Source organism: Hyperolius riggenbachi, chromosome 1 (genome assembly GCF_040937935.1).
Source record: "Hyperolius riggenbachi isolate aHypRig1 chromosome 1, aHypRig1.pri, whole genome shotgun sequence".
Taxonomy (NCBI): domain Eukaryota; kingdom Metazoa; phylum Chordata; class Amphibia; order Anura; family Hyperoliidae; genus Hyperolius; species Hyperolius riggenbachi.
This window is the reverse complement of record NC_090646.1, coordinates 94,953,142-94,966,396: the sequence shown is the minus strand read 5'-3', so window position 1 is coordinate 94,966,396 and position 13,255 is coordinate 94,953,142.

The window sequence follows — 13,255 nt, the reverse complement described above, 5'->3', positions numbered from 1 at the left end:
GTATCCGAAAGTCCCCCACCCCCCCAAACACAGCAGGGATTAGATTGTAGGCTCCTCTGAAGACAATTAGTGAAGTGATGGCAGGGATTACATTATAAGCTCCTCTGAGGACAGTTAGTGACATGATGGCAGGGACTAGATTGTAAGCTCCTTGGCGAGTGGCACATCCGGTTAGTGACAGGCAGCCCAGAAATCACTGTAAGTGTCTGTTCGCTGCCCCTCCATCCCCCGAGTGCCAGGTCTGACTGTTGGTAGCCTCCCACCGCTATGTGCAAACTCTGTGTAGCAGGATGAATGTTTAGCAGGCTAAGTGCTACTACCACCTTGCTGCCCACAGCCCGCCCCTCACTTTCCTGGTGCCCTAAGCCGTGGCCTATGTGGCCTTGCCTGAAATCCGGCCATGTACACTGCGCCTACGCACCCCTGGTTCACGCTCCCGGCAGAGAATTTCTTGCACTGCGTCTGCGCAGGATGCTCCTGGTTACGGGAATGCGTACGAGGATATGCGCGGTCAGGGCGCAGTGGACAGGGATTTACAAGTCGGATTCCACTACATCTGTATGAAGAAAAGTGAGCCACAGCGAGGGAATTTAGGAACGTTTGGAAACAGCGTGGGCACAGGCTGGCTGCAGGGGGCTGGCAGAAGCCCCAGGTAAGTGAAACTCATATTTTGTTATGATCTCAGTTCTGCTTTAAGTATTGACTATTTAGATCTTCTAGCATTCCAGGGAACTCTGAGTAGCTTTTTCCAATCCCACAAATCAAAAGCATCGATTTTCTACACATGACCTTATTTATAGTTCAACTTTTACAGTCATATGTTACTACTGGGAAAACCATGGTAAAGTGACATCTTTGTCCTTTAGTATCGTGTCCAAATTTGCCATAGCTTTTCTCCCACAGGGCCGGTTCAAGTAACAATTTGATCCTAGGGCAAAATTAGCCTGGGGACCCCCAAAAGGACACCCCCCAACCAAAAAGCGTCATTAGAGGCCTTTGTTGCAGTCAAATTTTCCTTCTGGGCCCAAGAGCTGGCTGCTGACCCTCCCCCAATCACCTCCCATATTTTTTTAGTGGACATTTGGTCAGTTTTATAAAGAGTGAAGCATTAACAGTGAAGCATATATATATTTGATTTTTTTTTTTTAAACCTGTTCAGTCTTTTTTTACACTGTGAAGCGCCAAACCTCTCAGTGTGTATGTGAATTGATAACAAGAGGGGGGCGATCGTGTATCTAAAAGGGTTGTTTTTTTGGGCAAAAAATATTTTTTCCTGAAATTAGCAAGAGTGAAGTAATCTCAGTGAAGCATAGGCGTGCCTGTCATATTTTTTTAGTGGACATTTGGTCATTTTTATAAAGAGTGAAGCATTAACAGTGAAGCATATATAGATTTATGATTTTTTGGGGAAAAAAACCTGTTCAGTCTTTTTTACACTGTGAAGCGCCAAACCTCTCTTAGTGTGTATGAGAGCTGGGATGATCACCGACCTGAATCACGAGTGATTCAAATAAAGCTTAATTAGCCCATGCGCTATGTACTGGTAGGAGAAAGGGGGCTTGCAGGGGGTGGTGACATAAGAGGGGATTCCCTCTGTCAAGCTACCTACAGGGGGAGGTCAAGGGCGGCTGGATGATGTAAGAGAGGATTCCCCCTGCGTGACACCTACGAGGAGGAGAAGGGGGGGTGGGGGTGTTTGACATAACAGCGGATTCCCTCTGCAGTGTTACCCACCTACCTCTGCCAGACAGGATACGAAAGGGAAGAGCTGCATGACTACAGGACATGATTTGGGATCTGGCACAACACAAATGGGGAAAGCTGCATGACTACAGGACATGATATGGGATCTAGCACATCAGGAATGGGGAGAGCTGCATGACCACAGGACAAGATACGAAGTCTGGCACTAAAAGAATGGGGAGAGCTACATGACTACAGGACATGATATGAGATCTGGCACAGCAGGAATGGGGAGAGCTGCATGACTACAGGACATGATACGAGATCTGGCACAAATCGAATGGGGTGAGCTACAGGATGACAAGCACAAGATCTCACACTGCAGGAGGCATAGTTAGAGAAAAAATAATAATACTTTATCAAGGCATGTGCCAGTACAGTGCAGGGCAGCAGCAGAAGTCACAGCTGTCAGTTTCCTGTCACAGCTGTCAGTTTCCTGTAACAGGGCGACTGATGATGACCTCATGACACTGGGCTGTAAATCTCATTCTGTGGGCGTGAATGGGCATGTCTAACTCCAACTGTAATACCGCCCACAGAATCAGACTCTGCACCTCCCATGGAGTGAGAGCTGCAAAATGGAGGGATAGAGCTGCAAGATGGAGCCTGCCATTCTCTTTTATTCATAGTTGTATTGCACAAATATATCTACTTTTATATTGCCCTTCACAAGTGTTTTGTGTCTAATCATTAATTTCAAAGGGATGAGGCGGCTCAATTTTGTGACTTTTTTTGGGTTCAGTTCCTCTTTAACAGACTCTGCAGAGTCCCTGGGGGCAGGATCAGACTGGGACACTAAGGGCCCACCTAGGAAGTTTCAGCCTGGACCCCCCCCCCCCCCCCCATTTTGGGCTCACATACACATGTACTCCCGAAATTTTGCATGATTTTATGGTAGGGAATAGATTGTAAGCACTTCTGAGGACAGTCTCCAATAGGGACATGTCCTGGGTGTCACCACACACTGGAACATCGGCGTGGTCATGATGAGTCATGGGCAGACTTTAAAAAAAAAAACACAAAATAAGTAGCGGTGTTATTCACAGACATTAGGTCTGACCAGATACATTTTAGATAAAATAATCAAGTAGTTACATGCCTCATGATAACTCATCAAGTAGTCAAATGGCAGCAGATTTTCCGACAAAATGCAATCAGATTGGCGGCAGATTCCCCACAAAATGCAATCAAATTGGCAGCAGATATCCCCACAAAATACAATTAGATTGGTGGCAGATATCCACACAAAATGCAAATAGATTGGCGGCAGATATCCCAACAAAATGCAATCAAATTGGTGGCAGATTTCCAAACAAAATACAATCAGATTGGCAGCAGATATCCCCACAAAATACAATCCATTGGACAGCAGATATCCCCACAAAATACAATTAGATTGGCGGCAGATATCCCCACAAAGGCAGGTACCCAGTTAGTGGGGGCCCCCATGCTGAAAGGGGGTGCAGTGGGCACAGAGGGACCCCCCTCCCTCATCTGCCCCCCCCAGTTTAGGTAGGCAGGTCACAGGTGTCCCCAATTAGGTAGGAAGCCAGGTCTAAGTTCCCCCCCCCCCCCAGCTTGGAAGGGAGGGCAGTAGGCACACAGAGCGGCGGGGAGGGAGGAAGCTTCCCTCCCTCACCTAGGGGCCCCCCCTTCTGCGCTCCCCCTTCCGCACTCCCCCTCCCTCCAAAATTGCAGCCAGCGGCAGCAAGCGGGGAATGGCTTACCGGCATGATGAGATGAGATCCATCGCTCTGCGTGCCGCTGGCTGGTCTCGTCTTCTGCAATGCACTGTGTCCAATCACGCTCTCACAGGAAATACTGCGAGAGTTTGATTGGACACAGTGCATTGCAGGAGACCAGACCAGCCAGCGGCACGCAGAGTGATGGATCATCTCATCATGTCGGTAAAGCTATTCCCCACTCGCTGCCGCAGGCTGCAATTTTGAAGGGAGGGGGAGTGCAGAAGGGGGAGCGTGGAAGGGGGGGCCCCAGGTGGAGGAGGGGGGGAAGCTTCCCCCCTCCCCGCCGCTCTGTGCCCAATTTCCCCCTTCCTGCGCTGTGCCTGCTCTGGGGCCCTCAGGAGGCGGGGCCCACCAATGGACACGTCGGCAGTTTGGTGGGTCAGTACGAGCCTGCCTGGGGAGCAACAGTTAAGACGGGGGAGGGACACCTTGGGGTCCCCCACAGGCTCTGGGGCCCTGGGGCAATTGCCCATTTTTTCCTATGGTAGCTCCAGCCCTGTTCTCCCAAGTAACAAGCGTTCACCTTCCGACGCTCTCAGCCTGTGTTTTGTGCTTTGCTGATGGCCGGCGATCAGAACAGCACTGCAGCACATGAAATCCTATGGGATTACTCACACTGCAATGATTGCTGTGCGATTGCAATTTCCACCGATTGCAAATGCGCTGCATGCAGCATTTTCTGGGCAATTGCATATTAATTCTCATTCACTGGAATGAATATCACAAAATGCAGGGGCGTCGCTAGCCCTATTTTAGGGGGCCCCGTGCCCCCAACATGTCCTGGGGTGCCCCACCTGACAGCCAGCAGCGTCAGACCTCGATCAGCGGGCGACCACTAGTGCAGGCGCTAGGACCTAGCGGACACTGCACTGATATGCAGAAGTGATATCACTTCCGCATATACAGCGTGGTGCGCCCAGCGCCCGCTCTAAGAGGTCGGGTCGCCCGCTGATCGAGGTCTGATGCTGCTGCTGGCTGTCAGGTGAGGGGGACACCTTTCACTCACTACCTAACTGGGGGTTCCTGTCACTACCTAACCTGGGGGGTGCCTGTCACTCACTACCTAACCTGGGGTTCCCTGTCACTCACTACCCAACCTGGGGGTCCCTGTCACTCACTACCTATCCTGGGGGGTGCCTGTCACTCACTACCTAACCTGGGGGATGCCTGTCACTCACTACCTAACCTGGGCATCCCTGTCACTCACTACCTAACCTGGGGAGCACCTGTCACTCACTACCTAACCTGGGGGGCACCTGTCACTCACTACCTAACCTGGGGTTGCTGTCACTCACTACCTAACCTGGGGGGCGCCTGTTGCTCACTACCTAACCTGAAGGTCCCTGTCACTCACTACCTAACCTGGGGTTCCTGTCACTCACTACCTAACCTGGGGGTCCCTGTCACTCACTACCTAACCTGGGGGTCCCTGTCACTCACTACCTAACATGGGGGTTCTTGTCACTCACTACCTAACCTGGGGGGCACCTGTCACTCACTACCTAACCTGGGGTTGCTGTCACTCACTACCTAACCTGGGGGGCGCCTGTTGCTCACTACCTAACCTGAAGGTCCCTGTCACTCACTACCTAACCTGGGGTTCCTGTCACTCACTACCTAACCTGGGGGTCCCTGTCACTCACTACCTAACCTGGGGGTCCCTGTCACTCACTACCTAACATGGGGGTTCTTGTCACTCACTACCTAACCTGGGGGGCGCCTGTCACTCACTACCTAACCTGGGGGGCGCCTGTCACTCACTACCTAACTTGGGGGTCCCTGTTACTCACTACCTAACCTGGGGGGCGCCTGTCACTCACTACCTAACCAGGGGTCCCTGCCACTCACTACCTAACCTGGGGGTCCCCGTCACTCACTACCTAACATGGGGGTTCTTGTCACTCACTACCTAACCTGGGTGGCGCCTGTCACTCACAACCTAACCTGGGGGGCGCCTGTCACTCACTACCTAACTTGGGGGTCCCTGTTACTCACTACCTAACCTGGGGGGGCGCCTGTCACTCACTACCTAACCTGGGGGGCACCTGTCACTCACTACCTAACCTGGGGTTGCTGTCACTCACTACCTAACCTGGGGGGCGCCTGTTGCTCACTACCTAACCTGAAGGTCCCTGTCACTCACTACCTAACCTGGGGTTCCTGTCACTCACTACCTAACCTGGGGGTCCCTGTCACTCACTACCTAACCTGGGGGTCCCTGTCACTCACTACCTAACATGGGGGTTCTTGTCACTCACTACCTAACCTGGGGGGCACCTGTCACTCACTACCTAACCTGGGGTTGCTGTCACTCACTACCTAACCTGGGGGGCGCCTGTTGCTCACTACCTAACCTGAAGGTCCCTGTCACTCACTACCTAACCTGGGGTTCCTGTCACTCAATACCTAACCTGGGGGTCCCTGTCACTCACTACCTAACCTGGGGGTCCCTGTCACTCACTACCTAACATGGGGGTTCTTGTCACTCACTACCTAACCTGGGGGGCGCCTGTCACTCACTACCTAACCTGGGGGGCGCCTGTCACTCACTACCTAACTTGGGGGTCCCTGTTACTCACTACCTAACCTGGGGGGCGCCTGTCACTCACTACCTAACCAGGGGTCCCTGCCACTCACTACCTAACCTGGGGGTCCCCGTCACTCACTACCTAACATGGGGGTTCTTGTCACTCACTACCTAACCTGGGTGGCGCCTGTCACTCACAACCTAACCTGGGGGGCGCCTGTCACTCACTACCTAACTTGGGGGTCCCTGTTACTCACTACCTAACCTGGGGGGGCGCCTGTCACTCACTACCTAACCAGGGGTCCCTGCCACTCACTACCTAACCTGGGGGTCCCTGTCACTCACTACCTAACCTTTGGGTCCCTGTCACTCACTACCTAACCTGGGGGGTGCCTGTCACTCACTACCTAACCTGGGGTACGCCTGTCACTTACTACCTAATCTGGGGGATGCCTGTCTCTCATTACCTAACCTGGGGGTCCCTGTCACTCACTACCTAACCTGGGGGGCGCCTGTCGCCTGTCACTCACTACCTAACCTGGGGTCCCTGTCACTCACTACCTAACCTGGAGGCACCTGTCACTCACTACCAAAACTGGGGGTCCCTGTCACTCACTACCTAACCTGGGGGGCACCTGTCACTCACTACCTAACCTGAGGTCCCTGTCACTCACTACCTAACCTGGGGGTCCCTGTCACTCACTACCTAACCTGGGGGTCCCTGTCACTCACTACCTAACCTGGGGTCCCTGTCACTCACTACCTAACCTGGGGGTCCCTGTCACTCACTACCTAACCTGGGGTCCCTGTCACTCACTACCTAACCGGGGGGCCCTGTCACTCACTACCTAACTTGGGGGTTCCTGTCAATCACTACCTAACCTGGGGTTCCCTGTCACATACTACCTGAACTGTGTGGGCGCCTGTCACTACCTAAACTGGGGGGCTCCTGTCTCTACCTAAACTGGGGGCTCCTGTCACTACCTACACTGGGGGGGTCCCTGTCACTACCTGAACTGGGGGGCACCTGTCACTACATACACTGGGGGCTCCTGTCACTAAATGAGCTGGGGGGCTCCTGTCACTACCTGAACTGGGGGGGCTCCTGTCACTACCTAAAGTGGGGGTCTCCTGGCGCTAACTTAACTAGAGGGCACCTGTCACTACCTAAACTATCCAGGCCAGCCAGCCCAGAATCACCACCAACCAACCAGCCCAGAATCACTGTCAAAAAGGCCACAGCATCACCACCAGTCAGGCCAGCATTTTTTTCAACCAGCCAAGTACAGCCCAGCATTACCACCAGCCAGGTCACAGCATCACCACCAGCCAACCCAGCCACAGCATCACTGCCAGCCATGTCACAGCATCACTGCCAGGCCTTTCAGCCCACACATCATGCCCAATCCAGCCAAAAACAGTATTGCCAGGCACAGCAGCCAGTAGAGGAGAATTCAGAAGCCAGGTCAGAGGTGTCTACCATATTAAGGGGGCATTCTGCCTATTTATGTGAAATGCTGTCTATTTATGTGCCTCATGACTGCTGCATTTGTCTTGTTGGGGGCCTCAAGATTGCTGAATTTGTCTTGTTGGGGGCCTCACAATTGCTGAATCTGAATTTGTCTTGTAGGGGGCCTCATGATTGCTGAATTTGTCTTGTTGGGGGTCACATGATTGCTAACTGCGAGACTATGGGAAAAGCTGAATCCTCATCATATGAGACAATAGCATTGAACCTACTTTTTTAGCTTTTTAAAACAGAAAATAAAACTGGGAGGTTCTAAAAAAAATGAATACATTTTTTTCAGGAGAAGGATGGATGAAATCTTCACAGTTTATTTTAAACTTGCATTTTCCATAATGTTCATGTATGAGTTAAAACGTTTGTACAGTATTTAGTTTAAATTGCTGTTGCCACTTTGCGATAGATAAAGTGACTTTTGGGTTGCAGTTTGGGCACTCGGCCTTCAAAAGGTTCGCCACCACTGTCCTAATCTAATGTCCCACCATTGCTAAGTTCATGTAAATTTGTCTCCACCCGTGACCACACCCACATTCTGGTCCATGGCCACACCCATTTTTTGTCACTACCTTAACTAGAGGGTACCTGTCACTACCTAAACTACCCAGGCCAACCAGCCCAGCATCACCTCAGGCCAAGCAGCCCAGAATCACTGTCAAAAAGGCCACAGCATAACCACCAGTCAGGTCAGCATTTACTTCAACCAGCCAAGCATAGCCCAGCATTACCACCAGCCAGGTCACAGCATCACCGCCAGCCAACCCAGCCACAGCATCGGCCACAGCATCACCGCCAGCCAACCCGGCCACAGCATCACTGCCAGCCAGGCCACAGCATCACTGCCAGGCCTTTCAGCCCACATATCATGCCCAATCCAGCCAAAAACAGTATTGCCAGGCACAGCAGCCAGTAGAGGAGAATTCAGAAGTCAGGTGAGAGGTGTCTACCATATTAAGGGGGCATTCTGCCTATTTATGTGAAATGCTGTCTATTTATGTGCCTCATGACTGCTGCATTTGTCTTGTTGGGGGCCTCATGATTGCTGAATCTGTCTTGTTGGGGGCCTCATGATTTGTTTGGGGCCTCAAGGTTGCTGAATTTGTCTAGTTGGGGGCCTCATGATTTCTTAGGGGCCTCATGATTGCTGAATTTATGTTGGGGGCCTCACGATTGCTGAATTTGTAATGTTGGGGGCCTCACGATTGCTGAATTTGTCTTGTTGGGGGCCTCACGATTGCTGAATTTGTCTTGATAGGGGCCTCATGATTGCTGAATTTGTCTTGTAGGGGGCCTCATGATTGCTGAATTTGTCTTGTTGGGGGTCACATGATTGCTAACTGCAAGACTATGGGAAAAGCTGAATCATCATCATATGAGACAATAGCAGTGGCGGCTCCAGGAATTTTTTTTAGGGAGTGCAATGCAGGTGCTGGACCAATTTCCGGGGGAGCTGATGGGCAAAAAATGGGTGTGGCTACAACCCGCGGCGAAAAAATGGGCGTGGTCATGACCGGATGAGGGCGGGGCTAACTGTAATTTAAAGTGAACCCAGGGTGAGAGTGATATGGTGGTTGCCATATTTATTTCCTTTTAAACAATTCTAGTTGCCCGGCAGCCCTGCTGATCTATTTGGCTGTAGTAGTGAACTGAATTACACCAGAAACAAGCATGCAGCTAATCTTGTCAGTTCTGACAATATTGTCAGAAACCCCTGACCTGCTGCATGCTTGTTCAGGGTCTATGGTTGAAAGAATTAGAGGCAGAGGACCAACACGGCAGCCAGGCAGCTGGTATTACTTAAAAGGAGATAAATATGCGGGTCTATTAAAAATGGCGCCAGATACCGTTTTTAAATAATGGCGCCCCATAGAAATGCATTATTCAACGATATTTATCGTTTTAAGGTGTTAAAAAATGGCGCCGCCGGCCAAAACGTTATTTATCGTTTCTAAGCTCATTTGTTTATCGTTTTAAAGTTAGCCCCAACTAATCCCCCGCATTCCCGACGCTCTATTCTAACTAAATCCCCCCCTAAATCCCCGGGGGGCAATCTGGCTGGCTTGCTGCGTTTCTCGAGTGAAGCAGGGCTATCAGCTGAAGCCCTGCCCCACAGGTGCCTGTCATCGGCGGATCTCCGCCTCTCCCCGCCCCTTTCAGTCTTCTTCTTCTGAGAGGGGCGGGGGAGAGGCGGAGTTCTGCCGATGACAGACACCTGTGGGGCAGGGCTTCAGCTCATAGCCCTGTCTCACTCTGAAGCTAATACTGTCAGCAAAATCCACGACTGATAAATTCGTGGATTTTGCAGGTGGACAGTGAGGGGGGAGTTTGGGGGGGTCTACATAGTTTCATGTGGCCGTTTTCTTAGGGCTATTAGGTAATATATGTATTTAAATAAAATTAGGTTTTTACACAATGTTTCTCTTTAAAGCAATACAATTAATTCATTTGTTTAATATAAATGGATATTTAACTTAATTGACAATTGTATATTCCATTTTAATTATTTTAATTAAAAAAAAAAAAATCTAAACCTTGAGTCTCGAACTTAAAAAGTTATGAGCCCATGCTTACTAACCCTATCATCTACCCACTACACTATTTTTTTTTTCACTGTTAACAGAGCTAGTAATGTTTTAGTTCTTTTCTTTTTTACATACACATTAGTTCAATAGCGCCATCTAGCGATTACATTAAATACAGACTGTTGTAAAGATAAATTAGCTGCTGATATTAATTTAATAATACTTGTAATAGACCAATATGTATGTATCAATATATCTTTATCTCTATATCTCTCTGTGTGTGTGTGAATATCTATCTATCTATCTATCTATCTATCTATCTATCTATCTATCTATCTATCTATCTATCTATACAGAAAATATATATATTAATATTTATAAATATAATTTATGGAAGAAGGTTCATACATGTATTTATACATGTATTCACGTATATTTTTATCCCCTTCCCGACCGCCCACAGCCGATAGGCGGGGTGAAAGTGGTGTCTGCAACGACCACAATACGCCCTTCGTTGGCGGCTCGTTGCGTAGTAGCTGGCCGAGGATCGTGCGCTCGGATGCGCGTGCATCCGTCGGCAATAGGCTCCGCCCACCCACAATGTCAGGCCGCTGTCCGTTCGGCCGCGGGTTGTTAACTCCTTGATCGACGCATACAATGCGTATAATACGCTTTCTAATGTAAACAAAGCGTATTGTACAGGCTGCCTCCTTCCCTGGTGGTCCAAGTAACTGAGGGACCACCAGGGCAGGCTGCAGCCCCCCTATTATGCACCCAAACACACTGATCCTCCCCCCCCTGCCCCCTGATCGCCCACAGCACCCCTTATACCCCCCCCTGAACACCCTCTCAGACCCCTGTTTGCACCCAATTACCCCCCCTACTCACCCATCAATCACTCCCTGTCACTATCATTCAACGCTATTTTTTAGATTAGGCCCTAAACTACCCCCTGGGTGCTCCTGATCATCCCCCCTCACCCTCATATCCTCCACAGAACACCCCCTCCCCGCCCCCCCCACCAGGTGTACTGTATACATCTATTCTCCCCTATAATCACCACTTATCACCTGTCAATCACCTGTCAATCACCCATCAATCACCCCCTGTCACCACCTGTCACTGCCACCCATCAGATCAGACCCTAACCTGCCCTTTATGGGCACCCTATCACCCGCCCACACCTTTAGATCGCCCTCAGACACCCCCCTCCTGATCACCTCGCCAGTGCATTGCTTGCATCTATTCCCCCCCTCTTATCACCCCCTGAGACACCCTTCAATCACCTACTGTCAACACCTGTCACCACCTAGCACACATACCCATCAGATCATGCCTTATTTTGCCCCGTGTTTACTCCTGATCACTCAGCCAAACCCTCAGATCCCCTTCAGACCCCCTTCCGATCACCTACCCAGTGCATTGATTGCATCTAGAGATGTCGCGAACCTCCGATTTTCGGTTCGCGAACGGGGTTCGCGAACCTTCACGGAAGGTTCTGTTCGCATAAATGTTCGCGAACCGCAATAGACTTCAATGGGGAGGTGAACTTTGAAAACTAGAAACATTTATGCTGGCCAGAAAAGTGATGGAAAAGATGTTTCAAGGTGTCTAACACTTGAGATCTTTCAGTGACTACAAGAGGGGGAAAAAAAAATCAAAAATACCTTATAGTTTTTGAGAAAATCAATTTTAAAGTAACTCCTTCTGACCGTGGGAAAATTAAGCGCCCGCCGACTTTAGCAGTTAATAGCAAAGCCGCTTTAAAAGCTAGAAACCCCAAACTTGCAGAAAATGTTAAGAAGAACAGTGGGAATAAGAGGAAAAACATTTTTTCAAAAAGACCTTATAGTTTTTGAGAAAATCAATTTTAAAGTTTCAATGTAAATTCTCCTTCTGACCGTGGGAAAATATACCCCCGCCGACTTTAAAGGTTAATTGCAAAGCCCCTTTAAAAGCTAGCAACACCAAAATTTCTGGGAATGTTAAGAAGAATAGAGTTGGGCCGAACGGTTCGCCTGCGAACGGTTCCATGCGAACTTCAGTGGTCCGCGTTCGCATCCCGGAAGTTTGCGGAAGTTCGGTTCGCCCCATAATGCACCATGAGGGTCAACTTTGACCCTCTACATCACAGTCAGCAGGCCCAGTGTAGCCAATTAGGCTACACTAGCCCCTGGAGCCACTCCCCCCCTAATCAAAGGCAGGCAGCGGCGGCCATTACGCTCACTCGTGTGCCTGCGTTAGTGAGAGTAGGGCGAGCTGCTGCAGACTGTCTCTCATAGGGAAAGATTAGTTAGGCTTAGCTTGTTCCTGGCTGCATACCTGTTCTGTGAACCCACCACTGCATACCTGTACTGTGAACCCACCACTGCATACCTGTTCAGTGAACCCACCACTGCATACCTGTTCTGTGAACCCGCCACTGCATACCTGTTCTGTGAACCCACCACTGCATACCTGTTCAGTGAACCCACCACTGCATACCTGTTCAGTGAACCCACCACTGCATACCTGTTCAGTGAACCTGCCACTGCATACCTGTTATGTGAACCCACCACTGCATACCTGTTCTGTGAACCCACCACTGCATACCTGTTCTGTGAACCCACCACTGCATACCTGTTCAGTGAACCTGCCACTGCATACCTGTACTGTTCAGTGAACCCGCCACTGCATACCTGTTGTGTTCAGTGAACCCACCACTGTATACCTGTTCTGTTCAGTGAACCTGCCACTGTATACCTGTTCTGTTCAGTGAACCCGCCACTGTATACCTGTTCTGTTCAGTGAACCCGCCACTGCATACCTGTTCTGTTCAGTGAACCATATGGGCTGTAAAGCCACCAAAACCTGCACTCTTGTCATGGTGCGCACCAGTCCAGCACGGCCGTCACTACACAAACAGCTGTTTGCGGTGCGTTACACGGTGAGTTTGGTGTGTCAGTGTGAAGCAATACCTTAATTACACTACCTGATTGATGTATACACATGCAAGATGTTTTAAAGCACTTTAGGCCTGTCATTTAGCATTCAATGTGATTTCTGCCCTTAAAACGCTGCTTTGTGTCAAATCCAGATTTTTCCCGGGGACTTTTGCCATGTATCCCACTCCTCCACCTGGGGCTCCAGGTGTTAGACCCCTTGAAACATCTTTTCCATCACTTTTGTGGCCAGCATAATTTTTTTTTTTTTCAAA